This window comes from Acanthaster planci, unplaced genomic scaffold (genome assembly GCF_054643075.1).
Source record: "Acanthaster planci isolate LZ-2023a unplaced genomic scaffold, COTS_SCS Contig8, whole genome shotgun sequence".
Taxonomy (NCBI): domain Eukaryota; kingdom Metazoa; phylum Echinodermata; class Asteroidea; order Valvatida; family Acanthasteridae; genus Acanthaster; species Acanthaster planci.
In genome coordinates, this window is record NW_028257632.1 from 169812 (window position 1) to 189323 (window position 19512).

Sequence of the window (19512 nt, forward strand, 5' to 3'; positions counted from 1 at the left end):
CGCAGAAAGATCTTAGAAGCTGTCCATCTCCAATTGCAACTCGTGCGCACTCGAAGCGTTAAGGGTGCAGTCGTCGGCGAATACAAGCTTCTCTGATCACAGTCTCCTTTACCCTCGTGACGGCCTGCAGGCTCTTGAGGTTGAACAGCTTGTCATCGAACATGTACTTGATGTGGACGCTAGGGTTGCTGTCCCTGAAGGCGTCAGTCAGCATTGCCGAGCACATCATGCTGAACAGTGTAGGGGTACGAACACAGCCCTGCTTGACTCCGTTTGTCACAGGCAAAGCGTTAGTTGCCTCACCGTTGTCCAGCACACAGGCCATCATGCCGTCGTGAAATTGGCGGACAATTGTGAGGGCATCCGAACTTCCCCATGATTTCCAGAGCTCCTCTCTACTGACCCTGTCAAAGGCTTTGGTCAGGTCAACAAAGGTGATGTACAGGTCTTGTTGCTTCTCCGTGCTCTCTCCTGGAGTTGGCGGGCGGCGAACACCTTGTCCGTGGTCCTACGGCCTAAGCGGAAGTCACACTGGCTCTCGGGGATAATTGCTCCAGGTGCTCCAGGAGACTGTTGAGCAGTACGCGGGCAAGGATCTGGCCGGCGATAGACAGGAGAGAGATCCCGTGGTAGTTGTCATAGAATTGGCGATTCCATTTACGCTTGTCTATGTAAACAATGGAAGCATCTCTGAAATCCTGGGGAAGTTGTTCCTGTTGCAACATCGACTGGCAGAGGTCACTGTGGTGGGCGAGGAGAGCTAGGCCACCTGAGTTGAATACTTCGGTGGGGATGGCGTCAGGGTTGGGGCGCTTTCCCGGAAGACATTATGCTTGAAGGCTTTACTCTTCCACTAAGGGGGGATGTCATGGTCTGGGCTAACTGGCACCTGGGGGAGGCGTGCGATGGCTTTGTCGTTTATGGACGCCGGCCGATTCAGCACGTTGTCGAAATGTTCTCCCCACCTCTCGATGATCTAGTTTTTGTCAGTAAGCAGAGTTTTCTCATCTGCACTAAGCAGGGGGTAATAAGCCGAATGACGGTAGTCCATATTGACTTCAGGGCATCGTGGAACCTCTTGGTGTTGTGTAAGTCAGCAAAGCCTTGGATCTCATCGGCCTTGCTCCTGAGCCGACATTCCGCATTGATGGAAGATCGGTTGGGACCGTTTTGTGCCTGCTGCAGGCAGACTACGTTGCTGTTCAAGCAGGGTCACTCTGGTGGGCAGGGACTGACATTTTTCTTCCACCAGCGTCTGGGCTTGGACATCATTTTCGCAGAACCAGTCCTGGTAGTTCTGGTTGCTAGGCCAAGGACCTGGAGGGCGGCTGAGTGGACTGTAGTTTCGAAGGATTCCCACTCTTTTTCGATGTCAGAACTGGGCTGGGAGTCAGAGCTAGTGTAATGTCAAGAAGTGCCGCGAGCTCTTCTGCATTTCAGTTTTGGGAAGTCAAATTTCTTGGCAACTCTCTGCCCCTATGGCCTTTTCTTGGGCTGTATGTGGAGGTTCATTTTAGAAAGATGATGGGATGATAACCCGTCCAACAGTCTAAACGACACACCGCCTTGGTAACCCGCACGTCTGGCCTGTCCTTTGCCCTAGCGATGATGTAGTCAATGAGATGCCAATGCCTAGAACGGGTGCATCTATGACCTCTTGTTGAGGCTATAAGGCGGAACATAGTGTTGGTGGCAGATTGTGATTGTGTTGTGTTTGGCACAGATCCTAAGCAGGAGGAAGCCGTTGCTGTTGCATTTCCCTCCGTTTTTACGATGACTCTGTCCCAGGACTGGTGGTCTGTACCAATACGGGCATCGAGGTCACCAAGGACGATGAGCTAGTCTGACTGTGGTACAGTAGAAGTAAGAGTCTCTAGTCCTGCGTAGAACTTGTCCTTGGTTTCTTCGGGATTAGTCATCGCGGAGTAGGAGCGTATGGGCACTGATAAATGTGGCGCTACTCCCCTGCCCAGGGGGAGTTGCATTTTATTAAGGGGGTCACTGAGACCTTCTGGAATGCTGGCTAGTTTCTTCAGATGTTGGGTTTTGATGGCAAAGCCACGCGGGCCTCACGTACGTCGCTCTTCACAACCTCATTCAGTCCAGTTAAAAAAGGGTATAGTCGTCAATCTCTGTCAGCTGGCCTTTGTCTGGAAAGCAGGGTTTACTTAGACATGCGATGTTGACTTTGTAAAGGGCTAGTCTCTGGCCACAAGAGAAGTCTTTTCTCTGGTCTTTCTGCCTTGGTTTAGATATTCCAAGATGCTAGAAGGAGTACCAACAATTTCTTTCCTTTCTGATTTCGACCACATGAAAGGGATCCCGCCAGACGCGGTATGCTGGCCAGGTTGTAGTGAGGCAGGCTATTTTAAAGCACCTTTACCAGCCCCGTCCTCAAGCTGGAAGGCAAGCAGAGTGATCCTAAATAGGGCTTCCTGGTCACTCACGGGGGCTGCCGAACTCCACTTCTGCTTCGGGGTCCAGTAGAGAGCGACCTGATATCCTGAGCCGCCGTGTGCAGGTTTGCGACTACAGCTCCCAGTGTGTATCCGCACCTACTGCTTCGCCGCTCGCCCATCGCCATAGGGCGTGGAAGGGGTGGGTGGGTTGATGTCGTGACTTGCGCGTGAGTTGGATTTACGCAAAGTCGGTCTCACTCTCTCGTCCTGTCGCGTCCGGGTTCAGTGGCAAGACAGGGTCAAGACAGCTGGGAACGTGCACGGCAGGATGCCGGGGCTGCCGGAAAGTGACAAGTATGCCAGCAAACCGCCTCAGGGGCTCACTCCGGATTATCTGTAGAGGTTAACTCCTTTAGCCTTTGATTCTCCCGACCCATCCACAAGGCAGTGGAACTATTCGCCTAGCTGGAGATCTGATTCGTGGACACCAGGCGCGTGTCCCGCACGCCGGTGTGCCTGAATGCTGCACGTTAATAAAATTCGTTTTACCCATCTTCAGGTGACTTTTCCTAAATATAACTGGAGGAAGACAGAGGTGAAATTTCAATATTCAAAAAATTATCGTACGCGATAGGACGAACAACGTAAAATTCCCACAGGCCGACCGCGGAAAGGTTCCGGAAACTCGCTGCTTGACCTTTTACTTTCAGGCTCTACCCGCTTCGTAAGTGACTTCGTCACAAAGGTGGGCGCGCCACGATTTGCAGGCTCCTGTTGGGCGATCGCTGAAGTTGCGTGCTAACTTCCGGTTCCATGGTTCCACGTATAAACGGCAGTCAGCGTACAGTACTATCATTGTATTTAACTCTATATGTGCGGTGCATATGCAGTGGGCGTCGTTTTAACTGAAGTGACGAAACACTTTCGAACTGGACAGTGTTTAATAGCGGGAGTCAGCTTCTGTAAGCTCAACACCATGGGCTGCTTGCACGTTCCTTCACTAGCCCCTGGTCGTATAGAACACAAAAATAACGCTGACTGGCTATTTAGGAAGAATATACATAACGTAAAGTGAATCGCACACACGTATTTCTCTTTTAAGCTACACTCTCGTGCCCTCCTACCCTCGTGCATGCCACACATACATAAATCTGCATTACGCGCAAACAAATTTTATCACAGTTCTAATTTAAATCTCCCAAATATGGGATATTTAAATTTTACAACACCAGGGGTTAGATCGCGCAAGGCATGGTGGGAACCAACATGGCGCGGCAAGATTGTACCCATGGGAACGAGGTTCATTGTTGTTTAGCAGCGGAAAATCTGTAAGCAAATGCCCATGCAGTACATTTTCAATGGGTCGCCCCCGCGCTTTTTGCCCCATAAACAATATGACCATTTATTTGCATGCACGCATAATTATAATTGAAGTTAAAATCTCATCCAACTAATACGCAGTGCCCTCATTATAAAAGACCAGAATGTTATTCCTTAGTCGTCGAGCATTTTATCAGAAACGCTTGAAGAGGAAGGCAAAAACTAGTTTTTGGTCCTCAAAATATTGGAAACCAAGCTGGAAATGATATATATTACTGCGGGAACGACACTTTACAAGTCTGCTAACCATATATCACCGCGCTGCTCAACAACGCTCACCGCACTGCGTAATATGGCCTTAATAGTACACCATATCCGCTTTCACGTTCTCAAAATTGTTATATAGTACCAAGACTTCAAGTGTGGCATTTGGCGTATGGTATTACTGGTACCAACCTCAGATAAAATCTGAACCCGTGTTCAAAGCTGATTTGGGCAGTTTTCCAATACTCAACTTCAGCTCCGTCTCAGGCTTCAACTTTTTTTGTACTACCTGACTTTGAAGCTGTACGCGCACTAATTAGTCTAATAGTGCCATAAAACATCATATAAGAAGCAAGAGAGCAAAAAACTAACGTAATCCATTTTGATTTAAACACTTCAGGCCTACAATCGGGGATTGGTTTCGGGGACGAAGCCTGAGACGGAGACAAAGTTGAGTATTGGAAAAGGCCTTGGCTACGTCACGTCTATTGTCAGCAAAGGTTTCATACATCGGAGAAGAGGACACCGAAAGTTGCTGAAAAAAACATGTCTCAGAAAAAAATCATTTCAGCATTGCAAGATGTCTCAGAAAAAAATCATTGCAGCATTGGCAACATGTAAAGTGTTGCTGCAATAATTTTTGAGCTTTTTCGCTTTTTTGTTACAAGGAAGACAATTCTTACATTTCTTTCTATGAGAGGAAAGGGAAAGGTTAAGCTTTATCAAAGGACACACCGCTTGAAATGCACAAACGGGTTAAAAACTTTTTTTGCGGACATGAATCGACTCTATTTAATCAGCTTCTATTTTGTCGACATATCAAGGAATCGAAATGACCCTACTGTATAATATTGGGGCAGTTGTGAACAGAATTGAACAGTGTGTAGAATCGAATCAAAGTAGGTATTCATCCGTGAATGTCGTGTACCCAGTGTACATGTACATACATGTACAGTACGAGTATTACGAAGAGCACAGTCGACTATCTACGTAGTACGTGTACCTTCTGCTTGCAGATATTACTCATGCAGCTGGTATGGTATGGTACTTCACGGTAATAATGATGTCATAGTACGTGGACTGGACCGTGAGGCGGACCGTGACCGTGCCAGCACTCAGCAGCTATTTGATGAATATGAATGATTACATGTAGCCTACATGTACATGCCATAGTACCGTATTTGTATGTACTCAGTCGATGTGGGGAAAGATTCCGGTAAAACATGAACAAATTGAGCAGGTGAGATTAGGCCTAGCAGTACTAGTACTTTTAGTAGTACTGACATAACTGAGTGGGGCCTGGCGTACGTCTCCAACTCCAAGTTCAACTGACGAAAGTACGAGCGTAGGCCTGTTACGCCCCAACTATAGCGTAAGTCCCAACTATAGTTGGGACAGTCCCAAATGTAGTGCTGCAGTTGGGCTGGCCCAACTATTGTTGACCAATGTCTGGGGGAAATGTCTCAACATTATCTAAGTCAATGTGTCTCACACTTGACACAATTCATCAAAAATGTGGCACTTAGCCCTATGACCAATGACATGACATTTCATGTCATTTGTAAACAATATGACTTTGGCATATGCTGGGCACATCATGCACACAGGACCTCTCTGCTGTAGTTGGGCCGGCCCAACTGTAACACTCTAGTTGGGACGGGCCCAACTATAGTTGGGACTGATGCAATAGTTGGGGCGTAACAGGCCTACACCTGACTGGAAATGACTAGATACTAACCCGTGAAACCTGGTCTGCTATTTTTCTCAAGACTCTTAGAGGGATCATGCTTGGACTCTGTTTCTGCATCAATTGAAAAAGGAAATCCCAAACACAATGATAAAATTAGAAAATGAATAGCATAAATGGGTCGGATTCGAACCAGGGTCTATAGATCTGTAGTTCAAATCACTACCAACTAAGCTATCGAAGCGACGTAATGAATTCGCGTTTTTGAAATGTCTTAAATGGTGTATTGCATTGTCCCCTCTTCATGAATCATTTGTCACCCCAGCTACTGAAAAAAAGTAGCGCACCAGGTTTCACGAGCTAGTAATAAGTCGCTTCCCACTTTTGACTTGAGCCTAGCGCTAGGCCAATGTACTACTATAGTATTAGGCCTACTAGCTATAACGCTAGGCCTATGTCATGGGATCAGGTGAACTTGGGTCCGAGTTGACTGGAAACCGATGTCGTAATCCTACCTACCGTGCCTACCCTACATGCCTACTACCCTAACTAAGGCTGCTGAAAGTTGATTTCATGGTTCTCGTCACTGCCCGAATGGAATTTTCAGCCTGCATCAAAAAGTTCATCTTTTTCCTGATGTGCCTATAGCCACATCTGATTTCACAGTTCTCCTCACGTCAGCACCCACGTGCAAATTTGGCCCACATCAAAAAAGTTCACCCTTCATTTTTTTAAAAAACAGCGTCAAGATCATGAAGATCGTCAGTCTAAAAACTGAACACTAGCACTATTGTATTGAATTGACATCTTTGCCAATACGTCAAATGCACTTGTTTTGGAAATGCATTTATTTGTACAAATTGGTCACAGTTGTGTGTCTTTGTACGTATAGAATGCAATGATAAATTGAGGGAGTAGAGGCATTTTTTTGAAAAACACATGTACGTGTGGTACGCCAGTCCGCGTACATTTGAGTCACCAACAGAAAAAAGGGAAGAGTCAATTTTGATAGACAATCAGCGCGCTGTTGCCGGAATGGGCTAAAACAGATTTTGCATATGATGGCGCTTGGTGCGTGGCAGGAAACTGGCACATTGCATGCGCCCGAGGTGATATGCATCAGTTGGCAGCAGTTGAAATCCACACTGTTCAAATACCACATCTGGATTTGCTTTGGATCATCCAATGAAGTGGTACCGCGAGTTTTCCAAAGCCGCAGTGATTCTTGCCGTCGACTCATGCATTAAAAAGGAATGTATGTCTTTTTTTGTCAATAAATTACAGTTGTTTGTCCTGTTGACTTTTAAAATTCTATTCTCTATGCAATTCAAATCCTTTTTCACAGTCAAGACAAGAGCCTTTGAAATGAGTTCAACCTTTATGCACACTGTGAGTGTGATGAACTTTAAGGAAAATTCCTTGTCAAATTTCTGGAGAAATTTGCTGATGAAAGATGATGAAAAACCCTCATCACTTTTCCAGGAGTGGCTGACGAGCACCTTGAGATCAACTTTCATTGGCCTAACGTGGCACGGTTCCAAACGTCGTGGCATACTCCCAGAACTGGGAGGTACACTCTACACGGGACAGTGGAGGGGGGGCTTGATGTTTTCATACCAGCAGAATCCCTGTCAAAGGTTAGAAAAATTGGCAAAGATCAAAGTGTCTGGGGAGAAAAATGTTCTCTTGTCGTGCCTGTTAGGGTATTGCATACAACTTAATACTGTATGTTCGAAGGGCAGGATATACATGTAATAGGAACCAGTCTTCTGTTCAATTCGGACATGATTGTTTGTTAAAGAAAGGCAAGAACGTAAGTAAAAGGTCTGAATTTTGCCCAAAATAGCGCATAGACAATCAAACCATCGCGGCCATAGGTTAATGAGTTATTTTTTAGTCATGTTAGTGTGGATGGCTTTTGGGGGAAAGATTTGATTGAAAATGCAGCTTTAGACGGAGTAAACGGGCACATTCAGAATCCCATAGTGTTACAAAGCAATGTAAAGTTGCATCTGTGAGGCACACAGTGAGTGCCTCACAATTCTGGAATTACATGTATGTTGATACTAGGCCCTCTCAAGTTTCCTTTGAGATTACTTTTATCAACCTTGGTGTCAACCTGCTTGCAGCAGTGCTTGCTTGTCATTTCCGATATCGGAAAGATTGCGAGAAGAAAACGTTAGTATCACACGTAGGATGTGGGCCAATTCCTAGAATGAGAAATTTCACACTTTTCCTTCCATGTTTCATGGTATTGTTTGTGTAAACCATTCTTGATAAACCGAGCATAAAGGGTGTGTAGTAAAAAGCCATGCTTTTGTTTATTTTTTTAATTTAGTGGCAAATTTTTAGCCTAATGTCTGACCGTTAGGCCAGCCTATATCATGTAGGCCTATGCTATACCCACTGCCTTCTGTGGCATTGCTTTTGATTACTGAAGTGTGCCGACTCGACTCAACTCAACTGATTAGACAACTTAACCATCTCTGCATCATATGAAAAGACAAATTGTCCGTCATTGTCCGTTAAACAAGTCGACTCATCCTCAGGCATGTCAGGTGTGTGTGTGTTGTTGGGTACCGGTCAACTCGGTCCCGAGCCAACTTGGTTCCTTATGACTATGAGAAAATGTATGTCGGAGATCATTATTATCAACAGACATTAATTATTTCATTGGGTGGTACATGGTCAGATATAGTCCCTTCGCCCATTTACCACTTCGCTCACAAGATGCCCAGTGACATTGGCAATGTCTGCAGTGCGGTGCGTGATAAAGAATAGCATCTTCGTTGGACTTCAGCTCAGGGTTGAAATAAAATTTCTGTTTGCAGTTTGGAAGAATCGGGGAGAAAGGAAAAGATTTCTGTCTTTGCTTTTCACGTACGGTATCAGATTGAGAAAATTGTTATCGATTTCCAGTCTTTTTATATGTCCATTGATAATTGGATTTGTATCAGCTCTTGTAAAATGAAACAATTCGATGCTAAATGTAGTTTGTAATTTTGAATGATTTTAAACACGTACATGTATTTTCTACTGTGTGTTATTTCCTGTTTGTTATATGCATTATGTGTAACTAATGTAATTCATGAACATGTATGTAATTCGGATTTGCGCTGCGAGTCATGATAATTTGATGTATTAAACCATGAAAGGCTTCCCTTTCAAACGATGTTGCGTCTCTTTCATCCTCGGTTTCTTTATTACTGAACGTAATAAAAGTGAAGACCAAAAATTATATATAATGAAGCCTGAAAGAATCTAGTCTATCAACGCCTTGCTTGAAAAGTAGCCTTCCCAGTTGCAACCCCTAAATGGGACCGAGTTGATTTTGGACGGAGTCGAATTGGGACCGAGTTGATTTGGGACCGAGTTGACTTGGGACCAAGTTGACTTGTTGCATATTGAATATTGTCATCATCTCTTTGAGTGGCATCCTCTAATTTGTATTGTTGTTTTCTCCCCCTATATCGATAGTTTAGCCTGAAATGTCTTATTTTTGTAAAAGGAAATTTGTAGTAAAATAACATGATTGTGACCCAGTAGAACTTTTCACTGCAAGATAGCAAGATAGAAAGGAGCATTGGCCCTTTTTTTTTAATGTAAAAGCTGTACTGGTACATCAAGATTTAAAAACTAAAAGTGACCTACATCTGACTTTGGAAATTTTATCAAGCGATACATCTTTTCCCTAAAAAGTACATTATTGCATACAATCTATGTGCCTTTTGCCCGTTCTTTGTACAGTGGGATTTCATTTTGGTTTCCCAGTGTAATTGAGTTTTTTGAAAGAGATTTGATTTTTCAACTGTCATTGTGCTTGGTTTTTTTTGGCATCGACTTCTTGTGTTGAAAACAAAATTATTAAAATGTAAGACAGATAATTGAACTGGTTATAAATACAAGTAAACTACCGTACTGTAGATAGGTTTGCGGTAGCACCATGGATATATATCGCTTTTTAGCATATGGGGTTCTGAAAAGAACCGGTGGTACTCAACGTTTCGGACAGTACATGTATGCTCTGTCCATCATCATTATAGCAAAATTTTCCAAATATTATCGTGATTTTAATATCACACCCCCACCATGAAATATCAGGAACAGAAAAAAGGAGAAAATACTTGTAACTAAGCCATATTTAGATCTATGGATACATACGCATGGCAGAACCCATTTTCAAAACTACATGTGTTTGTACACATGTACATCCAGGTGGTTCTGTGTACATGTATATGTATGTGAGCATGTACATGTATTTGTAGATATACCGGTACATGTACATGTAGCGGCAGATGCCTTTTGTCCTGTTGCAGCGTACGTGATGCGTTCATCCCTAAGCCAGTTTCTCCACACATTTTTATGCAAATTTGTGGGCTAGAATCTGTTTGTGTTGTTCTGTTCAAAGAGAAATGCTTCCCTCAGATTTTTCAAGGAATTTCTTCCTCACCACTTCCAGAGAAGACATGTACATGTACTAAGTTTCTTGTCCAAAATAAACAGAGCGTCTGAAATACGTGTAAATTAAGAGTAAAAATGAAAGGGGGCCTCCATGTACGCGTACATGTTGGGAGAAGTGTGAGAAATTAAGGGGAAAATTGTCTAAACTGTTCAGGCCATGTCACGTGAGAAATATTGTGTAGGATTATATATCACTATGAATTTGAACACCGTGAATTCGTTGTGAATTCGCAGTTTCACCGTGAAAATTTTTTTCACGGCGATTTCACGGTCGTTTACCAAGCGAAAATACGGTGAAAATGCTCCTGGTCGTGACCTCCTGAGGACACCTTGAGGTGAGACAAAAAGCCGTGCAAATGCCGTGAGCCCTCTGAAGGAGTCCTCCCCTGCGGTTTGGTTAATCTAATAAACACTTTACGACCAATTAGCTTATGCCATTAACCAGGCCTCATAATAGGGCCAGTGAAACCACAAACCGCCCACTGTTTATAAAGTTACCAGGCACTTAACTGTGTGCTGCCCATGCCCACCACCCATCCTTGCTCAAGGCCACGATCAAATAGGTTGGTGTACAGTAAATGTGCTTGTGCAATGTACATGTACTGTACATACAACTTGTGGCCGGAAAATGGTCACAGTGCAGATACAGTAGATTACTGTTCCAGCGCTCCCTGATACAACGCTCTATACTATACTTACTATACCGATCTAACGCTCTATTTTCATTTCCCCAACTGCACGCCCATTCACTGTGTATTTTTTATGTGGTTGCTTGTAGTGCTCCCGTTTACAAAGCTTTTTGGGATATAACGCTCAGACTTTTCGGTTACAGCGCTCTTTACCTTGGAAAATCGGATTCTTTGAAAATCAATCCATCTTCACAAGGCCGCCACGATTGGCTGGCCAGGCCTAGACAAGTTTCTTATACCAGAAAGAAAGACAGGAAAAGGGACAGTCGAGTATTCATTCCAGAACGATGGTAAAACCTGCCCATGGAGGATTAAAGTCCTCCTTCCTAAATGCCCACGCATCGCGCCTAGCGATTGCAACGGCGGAAGGAGGCTTGATGCTTACCCCGTTGCGCGAGGTTGCAACCCGTAGAATCACCTGTACACGAAAAGTCATTGCCTGCTATGATTATAAATGTTACTCGATAAACATGTAGACATGTCTGTATTCTAATATTCAGTCGGACAGTTTGTGTCATTGATCATGGGCAGGTTAGGTCGGCATGTGTGTGCTTAGAGCTTGCACGGCACGACCTTCGTACTACAAACAAACCGTGCATTATTACGACCTCACTCTTCCTGAAGAACACAACGACCTATCCTGTTTGCGGCATATTGAGGGTAAAATGGCCATGGAGTGCACGTCCGTTTTCAGTTCTTTGAAATGACAAAGGAATGTGGTGAGTGCATATTTGTTTTTTACGTGTATGTTTTTTTAGTATACTGCCTCTCCACTGTAGAATAGGCCTGGTGTGCGTGACTCTTTGGAACATATGTTGACCACCCTCGAAATTCCCTCAACTTGCCACAGCTTTGTACATTTCGGTTATCCTATGCTTCCTGAACTCATTCAGAAAGGTACCCGTTTCGGAATAAAAATGTTGGTCGTTGATTTTTGGTGATGCAGCGCTCAGATTGACCTGCATAATGGTGACATTGGAGCAAGGATGACCCAAACTCTTTACACGTTGGCTACTGTAAAATTCCCCAAAAGGGTGGTTCGCCTTTGCAAGTTTCCTTTATCTGGAAACAAGCCAGTGATGTGCCCAATGGCCGTATTTAAATTCCACCTGGTGATGACGGCAAATGGTGGCAGAACCACCTACATGTATTGGTAAAATAAGTTGCAGTTAAAAGATGAACTTAAGAGGCTTATTCTTCAGAGGAAAGTCGGAACCGAGGGATCGAAGCGTTTGGTCGGTGAAATTATTCTTTAAAACTGCGAATTGTAATACAAATACAGTGTTTAGTTAATGTGCACGGGTCTTTTTTCCCAGTCTGATATAAATTTCTTTCTTTCCAGATCTGATATCAGTATAATATGAAGTTTCCTGGTAGACAGTGTGGTCAAATAGTACTAACAGGAAGTGCAATTGGACTAACACTACTACCCTTAGTATTCATTGTGCACGAACTGACCGTCTCTGTCTACCAGACAAAGACCCGCCACAAAGAGCCTCGCGGGGGGGGAGATCCCCGTCATACTGCGGCCGGACCGCCGCGCGTTGGATTGGCGAGAGGAGCTGCTGCGACAACTCAAGTCGGACCTTCTTGACGAGATCAACGGCATCCGCAGCGGGTCTCTCCCCGAGCTTCTCGCGTGTCACAACATCGACACGATCGACAAGAAGGAGCACCTGGGTAGGGGCGTGACCAAGGAAGTCTATCGCGGGGTGTACCGGGGTCGATCCGTCGCCCTGAAGATGGTCACCGACAAAGTGGAGGACATCAAGGCCTGCCGCCGCCGAAACAAGTACAAAAGGAAGTCTGACTGCTACGTCTACGCCAATTACAAACTAGTGAAGGAGATGGCACTGACAATGCAATTAAATCATCCAAACATAGTGAAGGTACACGTATGCAGATTAGATCCGTCACTGACGATGACAGCACAGCGACAACATTGGACAACGGCAGTTGTCATTGACGTGCACTATACTTAAAAAAAAAGCCTCTGACTGAAGCAAAAATTAACTTTACAAATATTTCTATAAGTAGGAAAAGAGCATATATATTTTAAGAAGTAAGCTTTTTGGAGAAATGTTATGAAGAAAATTATCTGAGAAGCTAGGCCTATCACCATATTGATATTTAGACTTTGAGTCCAGGCTTTACGTTTTCCCGACACTACCACGGTTTAATTGTGTTCCTAGGGCCTGGGTATATGTATTCGGAGTAACGACACAGCAATGGGAAGTCGTGGAGTGATATCGGTGTATGAGATTGGGGAGAGGACAGCGGGAAGCATCTTGAGGCTGTTACCATGGGATAAACGTCTAGATGTAAGTTGCCTCGCAGGTTGGTGTTTGTTACTTTGTAACAAGTAAACTGTTGGCTAAGCAGTAATTAGATTCCTTCAGCTGTAAGCAAATTTCTGCATTGCAGCATGCAGCTCACTGTGGTCCTTGGGTATACAAATCAAGATGTGAGCATCAATATATAAGGAGGATCTTCGCTCAAGGGTAATTAATCCCTTCCCACGTTTTCCTGAATCACATTGCAAGCAATTAGCGAATTTCAAGAAATGAAAGTCTGGATGTGAGCATTCATTACTAATTCTTGATTCAAAGTGGACTGAGCGACTTAAACAACGAATATACCGAGCGCAATTAACTTACTGGATAACACTACCAACTTTTGAAAACAGCTGCGAGTCCAAAATCTTGCTACTGATAGTGTCGTCACTGATAAAGTGCATGCGCATTCAAAGTTGGATTCGATGTCTAGGCCAGTGTATTTCTTCTGAAATTTGTGAGCTCAGGCATTTTAATGGCCTTGAACGAACTGTTTGTTTCCATCCTAAAATATATATATATATATGTCAGAAATCCCTCCTGCACTTTACGATAGGATATTGAGTAACAAGTATTAAATATTTTTTTTTATTTTCATTCTCACAGATGAGCATCGAGGTGGCCGATCTTCTTCATTACCTGGAGCATTCGCCTTTGGGCTCCCTGGCCGTGTGGGATTTTAAGACCCGCCAGTTTACGCTTGTGCATGGCAGACTCAAGCTTATCGATCTGGATGACGTGTCGGCCCAAGAACTATCATGCCAGAGGCATGCTGATTGCAACGTAAGGGTCGACACCCAATCGGGAAGAAGTAACATAGGTGAGTTGTGGAGCACCGCTCAATATTTTGACCCGACATTCCTCATTGAAGTTGACAGCCGTCGAGCTTTAAATATCTGATTCCTTAACTAGCCCTAACCCCGTTAAATTCATGTTTCAACCTACCTCTAAGTGCACCCACTTTTCGATTCTTATACCTTTAAACCGAGTAACCACATCCGTTAAATTCTCACTTATCCAACCTAATTCTTTACCTAACCTTACCCCACAACTCTCGATTTCTTAACCCGACTTCAACCATACCAAATTCTCTATAGCCCCAACACCATCTACTAACCGAATCTACTCGTTACTCAGTTAGATGCTAGAAAACTACAGATACGTTTGTCAGGACACAAATGCACTGTATCGGCTTTCAGATAAACAGACTTTGCTCATGTTAGAGATGAGTATTATATAAACATTTCATCAAAGTAACAAGCTGAATTCAACATTCGAACAAATTATGTACAAAATCAACGGCTGCTAGCCGAAACAGCCAATAATCCTCACACTAACTCTGTGCATTAACTCTCCCTTTCTCTGAAACCCTTACAAAATCCTGATCTCTGAAAATTTTGATTCAATTTGCTCTCTCTAAAACTACCAGAAAAATTGAATGCTCGTTTCTTACCCTAACCCAGATCATTTCCATTAATTCAAAGGTTAAGCATAACCCAAACCCCACCCCACAGGCGGCACACAGTCTTTCGCCTTACCTTGCTCAAGGCTCCATTTTAAACATTGCACTGTGATAACATCGGAGAAAATGTCGTTGGGGTGGATCCGCGAGGCTCTTTTAGAGAAAACGTTAACATTTTACGTTTGAATAGTGCGTGATCAAAGAAAATTCATAATAATTAACTCTTTAAAAATTAGAGTCACGATGTCTGTCAGGGTGGATCATTCTGATAAGTTTGGTTACACAAACGTACATTTAAAAATCTGAAACGTAATTTGATCTTTAAAAGATACCGATAGAGTTACCTACTATGTGAATGTCTTCTCCACAGTTGACAGCGACACCGGTCTGGTGCCGTGCGTCAACTCCACGTGTTACGGACTAAACGCCAAGTTCAACGTAATCAGCGCTGCCAGAGGCCTGTTGGAAACCCTGTTGGACAACGCACCGCCTTTTGTCCAGCACGAGGTTGAAGACATCGTAGGTTTATCCAGCCAGGGAAAGATCCTGGCGAACGAGCTCAGGGAACGCCTGCAGCAGTTGATGTTTTTCACATTCAAACACAATTAGGAGAAACACGAAGAGGATTCAGTTGAAGACGGACACGAGAGCGGCGATTAGGCAGTTAAGAATTCGTGCGTGCCGCGGCCAGGGTCGATCAAACCACGATTGACAAGAAAGACTACATGACCTTCTGGCCGGTGCACATACTTCATGAGAATATATTGTGTAACAGTTTAAGCATGGTGCCATAAAAAGTGGTTTAAGTTATGCCAGCACTGAAATGTAGTTTGTATTCGATCACAGAACTAAGAAGATTCGACTGAAATTAAATTTGGCATTCTGTCAGAAAGTCGATTATGAACTCACGTGTGACTCAAAAGAAACGCATTTATTATGCATGCTAGTAATAAGAAACCTCCAAAAGCGGCCTACTTGTGCTCAAGTTCAGTCTTTTTAATCAACCTTCAGTGCCAACGTAGACCTTAACGGTGGGTCCATCTGTAAGCACGTTTGTAGTGTGCAACAGCTCACCAGGCCTACGTCCACATGGCCCACATTGGCCACAATGTCCGCAAACGTTTGTGACCCAGCATGTCCGGCCTGAGTTTATATATATCCGAGGCCTCACATTCGCCGGCCCGTTTACGTTCACGGGCCATCATGCCTTGCCACTGAGCAGGACCAAAGTATCCGGCCAATTTGTCTGTAAGTTCATTATGCCTGGTCCATTTCGTCATTGGGCCCAATGGATATTTCAGTTTCCTCCGATCTCACCCTTAGCCCTTCGAGAGAATGGGCTCAAAAGGCTATGTCCGAGGGCCCACTGGGTTAATCCCATACGTCCAAGGGCCATTGTGTTTGTCCACAATATCCAACGGCTCACTGTGTTCAGTTCATTTCGTTATGACCAAAGGCCCTTAGTTAAATTAGCACGCCTATTTTGTCGGCAAGGCGCAGGCTCATGATTATGCCAGTTTCGGACAAGCTGTGCGTGTCCTATATACACGTACATCTTCAGCAAAAGTTGTGGATTAGGCAATATCCTTATTATCACTATTACTATTATTAGTTTTATTTCAACAGGGTAGCCTTCTCAGTTTAACACTGCTATTCTTAAAGGCCCTGATTACAAATACAATTAAATTAAAGTAAAAACACATACAGTACACTAAAGATTAAAAATATACAGACAACTTAAATAAAATATAGAAACCATCAATGTAGCGTTAAAACAAACCAACAAAAAACTCAAAAAACCTAAATGTGTATATAAAAGCAAATTAGATCATAAAATGGAATCGATGTGATAAAAATCCATAGTTCTAGCAACACAAACGGTATGAGTATTATCCCAAACACCACTGAACATAGCACACAGAAAATATTATAATACATTACACAAAAAAAATTGTAAGAGAAAATGCAACGTATGAAGTGAAAAAAATGTAAAAATGAGTACAAGATGACTAAAACACAAACACAAGGTATGATTAAAACACTAAAATGGTGAATATGGGAATGCTTTTTATTACGAAGGCATTTCTTTGTGAATTAGCCACATTGTTCCAACCCACTCTCCCCAAGTGAAGGAAAGTTCGTTTGCCGGCATTCGTCTTGGGCTGGAAGGACAAAGATAATGAACCATTGGAGATCGCACGAGTACCAAATGAATGAGTTGGGGGCGTGAAACGAGAGCTGAGGTAATGTGCAGTTAGTTAAGACATTTATAAACCTCACACATTCTAGTATTTTGCCAGCATTGGTAAATCGGAATCCATGAGAGCGCCTCGTGTAAATCAGCAATATGTGTTCTTGGATGGGCATTAAGAATCAACCTGGCAAGTTTATTGTGAAGCTTGACAAGTCTCTCACTATTGCTAGAACAACTAGACCACATAACGCTGCAGTAATCAAACAATGGCAAGATCACGGTTTAACTGAGCATTTTAAATGTCGGAGTAGGGAGGTAAGGTTTAGCAGAGCGTCTAAGAAGTCCAATGTTTTTAGAGATTTTCTTAGCAATAAAATCAACATGACTAAGAATTGGTAGGAACAGGAATTGAGAATAGCCTGAAATTGGTAAGTTCCAGGCTCAAGTTGCATAAGTTAGTGTTCCTGCTTAAAAAAATGCTCCAAGCTGCATTGGTTTTCAAGACAACCTATTACGACAACGCGAACTTTTCGGCATTATTGGTCTGTGTAACATCCAGGGTAACGCGACCTATCAAAATTAAGTTAAGGCATGAATTACAGTTCCGAGTCTATTCTCTGACTTAACCTATTTCCCATTGTTATACGAACGTGGAGTCTCGAGTCTATGACACTCTTGCTGTTACCCTACGCCTGAGTGCACACCTTTGCTCCATTCATTAACATGCACGGGTTTGGGCCGAGTCAAATATCGAGAGTATTGGTGCAGTCAACACCGTAGCATCAGTGCTGCATACATACTCGCTGCCCTCCCTTTTGCGCCTCGGAGTCATTGTTACACGTTTGTCACATAGTGCAGCCAAACCAATCGGACTAACCACCACAGGCCTCTATGAAACTAAGGAATGCTATATCAACTTCATGAGAGTATTTGTGCAGTCGACACTCGGTGCTGGATATGTACCTGTATTCTCTTCATCTTGCGCCTTGGATTCATTATTATACGTGTGTCATTGCTGCGAAACCTTCCGGACTAAAACCGCCACAGGACTCTATGAAATTGAAGAATGCTATATCAACCTCGTGAAAGTATGGTTACCACTTTTAGAACCACTTTACAATCCACTCAAAATGAGCTTCACTAATACTTACATGTTCTTATGAATCATTCCGAAATGCCCCTCACTACAGATTGCTATTCACTTGGAGAATGTGCAACTTTGGATTCAAATTACAATGCCAATTTTGGAGTTAAATAATAACATTTAAGAGTTTTTATAAAGCGTAAATTTTCTCCTAAAATTTATTATAGCGCTACAAATATTAGCAATACAAGATAATTTATGGGCTAACTCTTCAAGCAAGATCGTTATGTGCTCGGGGAGAAGCGATTCTGACAGATCTGTCACCTCAGGACCGGTATGATCTTGGAACAACTAGAAGATGTGTCGTTTCAATTAAGCTATAATCCAACATTATAACAAAAGAGTGTACAAAACCAGACAACGAGAAGCAGCCAAAAGACATCAAGTTAATTCCTTATTGAAAGGTGAAGAGAAAATTCAAATCCTAGTTGAAAATTTTGCTTTACAAAGCATTGATCTTGAAAACACGAGGGATACTAACCTTTGTCAATTTTCTATGGAGAAAGGCAAACGTACACAAGTAAGATTTGAAGCTTTGCATGGCGGAAGTACATAGGATGTAGGTTTGCGGGTACGCCATGTAAAATTCTCTTTTGGGAAGAGGTGTGGTTCTGAGAAGAATCGGTGAGTGTTTAACTCGACGTTTAGGCCAGTATGCTCTGGCCGTCCTCAGGAGAATGTGTGCTGACTCGAGTGGATGCCGTGTAATAAAGGTTGTCTGGAGTCGGTGAAACGTGATGTGGCTTGGTGGCTTGCTGAGGGTGCACTGGAGCATGCAGGTGTTGGATCCAGTGGAGGATTAAGGATGCAGATTTGGGCGGGAAACTAGTTTAGGCGGGAAACTGGGGATGGGTTGGCTTCGGGTAGAGAGGACCCTAACACCAGGGGATGAGGGGGGCCTGGGTTTCAGGTATAGAGGACCCTACTGCCCGTGTGGTGGTGGTGGTGGTCTTGGGTGCTAGCAGTGGGCGCCAGATGTCGCTCAGCTTGAATCCGATGTCTTGTGGGACGGTGTTGTGCCGGAAGATTTCGATTGCCTCCCAGATTCTTGGGTGCCAACACTTGATGGGGGCGATGAGTTCTGCGTTGTCCCATTCGATGCGGTGGTCTGATGTGTGTGCATGTTTGACGATTGCTGATTTCTCGTAGTCTCCTCTGCGGTCGTGTGCTCGATGTTCTTGAAGTCTGGTGTGGAGGTTCCTGCCGGTCTCCCCGATGTATACTGGGTCGCATTCACAGGGAATGCGGTAGACACCGGGGCGACTGCTGGGTGTTTGTTTGTCCTTGTGGGTATGAAGCAGGTTCTGTAGTTTGTTGGGCGCTGAGTGAATGACCCGGATGTCGGCTGCCTGAAGGATCCTGCGGAGTTGGTGTGATGCGGGGCCCAGGAAAGGCAAACATAATGTGGAAATGGGGGACTTGGGGGCTTCGGGTAAAGGGGACCCTAACGCCGGAGGTGGCAGGGGGACTTCGGGTATAGGAAACCATATCGTCCCGTTGGTGGGTTTGGAGAGGTTGACGTGTTTGTATCCATTGAGTTGGAGAGCCGTCTTGATGTG

The 19512-nt window shown here is 43.9% G+C and overlaps 1 pseudogene across 1 annotated transcript; it reads left to right on the forward strand.

The window, feature by feature from the left end:
• Window positions 1-6071: 6071 nt before the first annotated feature.
• LOC147795538 (extracellular tyrosine-protein kinase PKDCC-like) lies at window positions 6072-15523 on the forward strand (annotated as a pseudogene). Its single transcript, XR_015423772.1, has 5 exons — window positions 6072-11539; window positions 12163-12709; window positions 13013-13141; window positions 13760-13973; window positions 14986-15523. The product of XR_015423772.1 is annotated as an extracellular tyrosine-protein kinase PKDCC-like (transcript).
• The last annotated feature ends 3989 nt before the right edge of the window (window positions 15524-19512 follow it).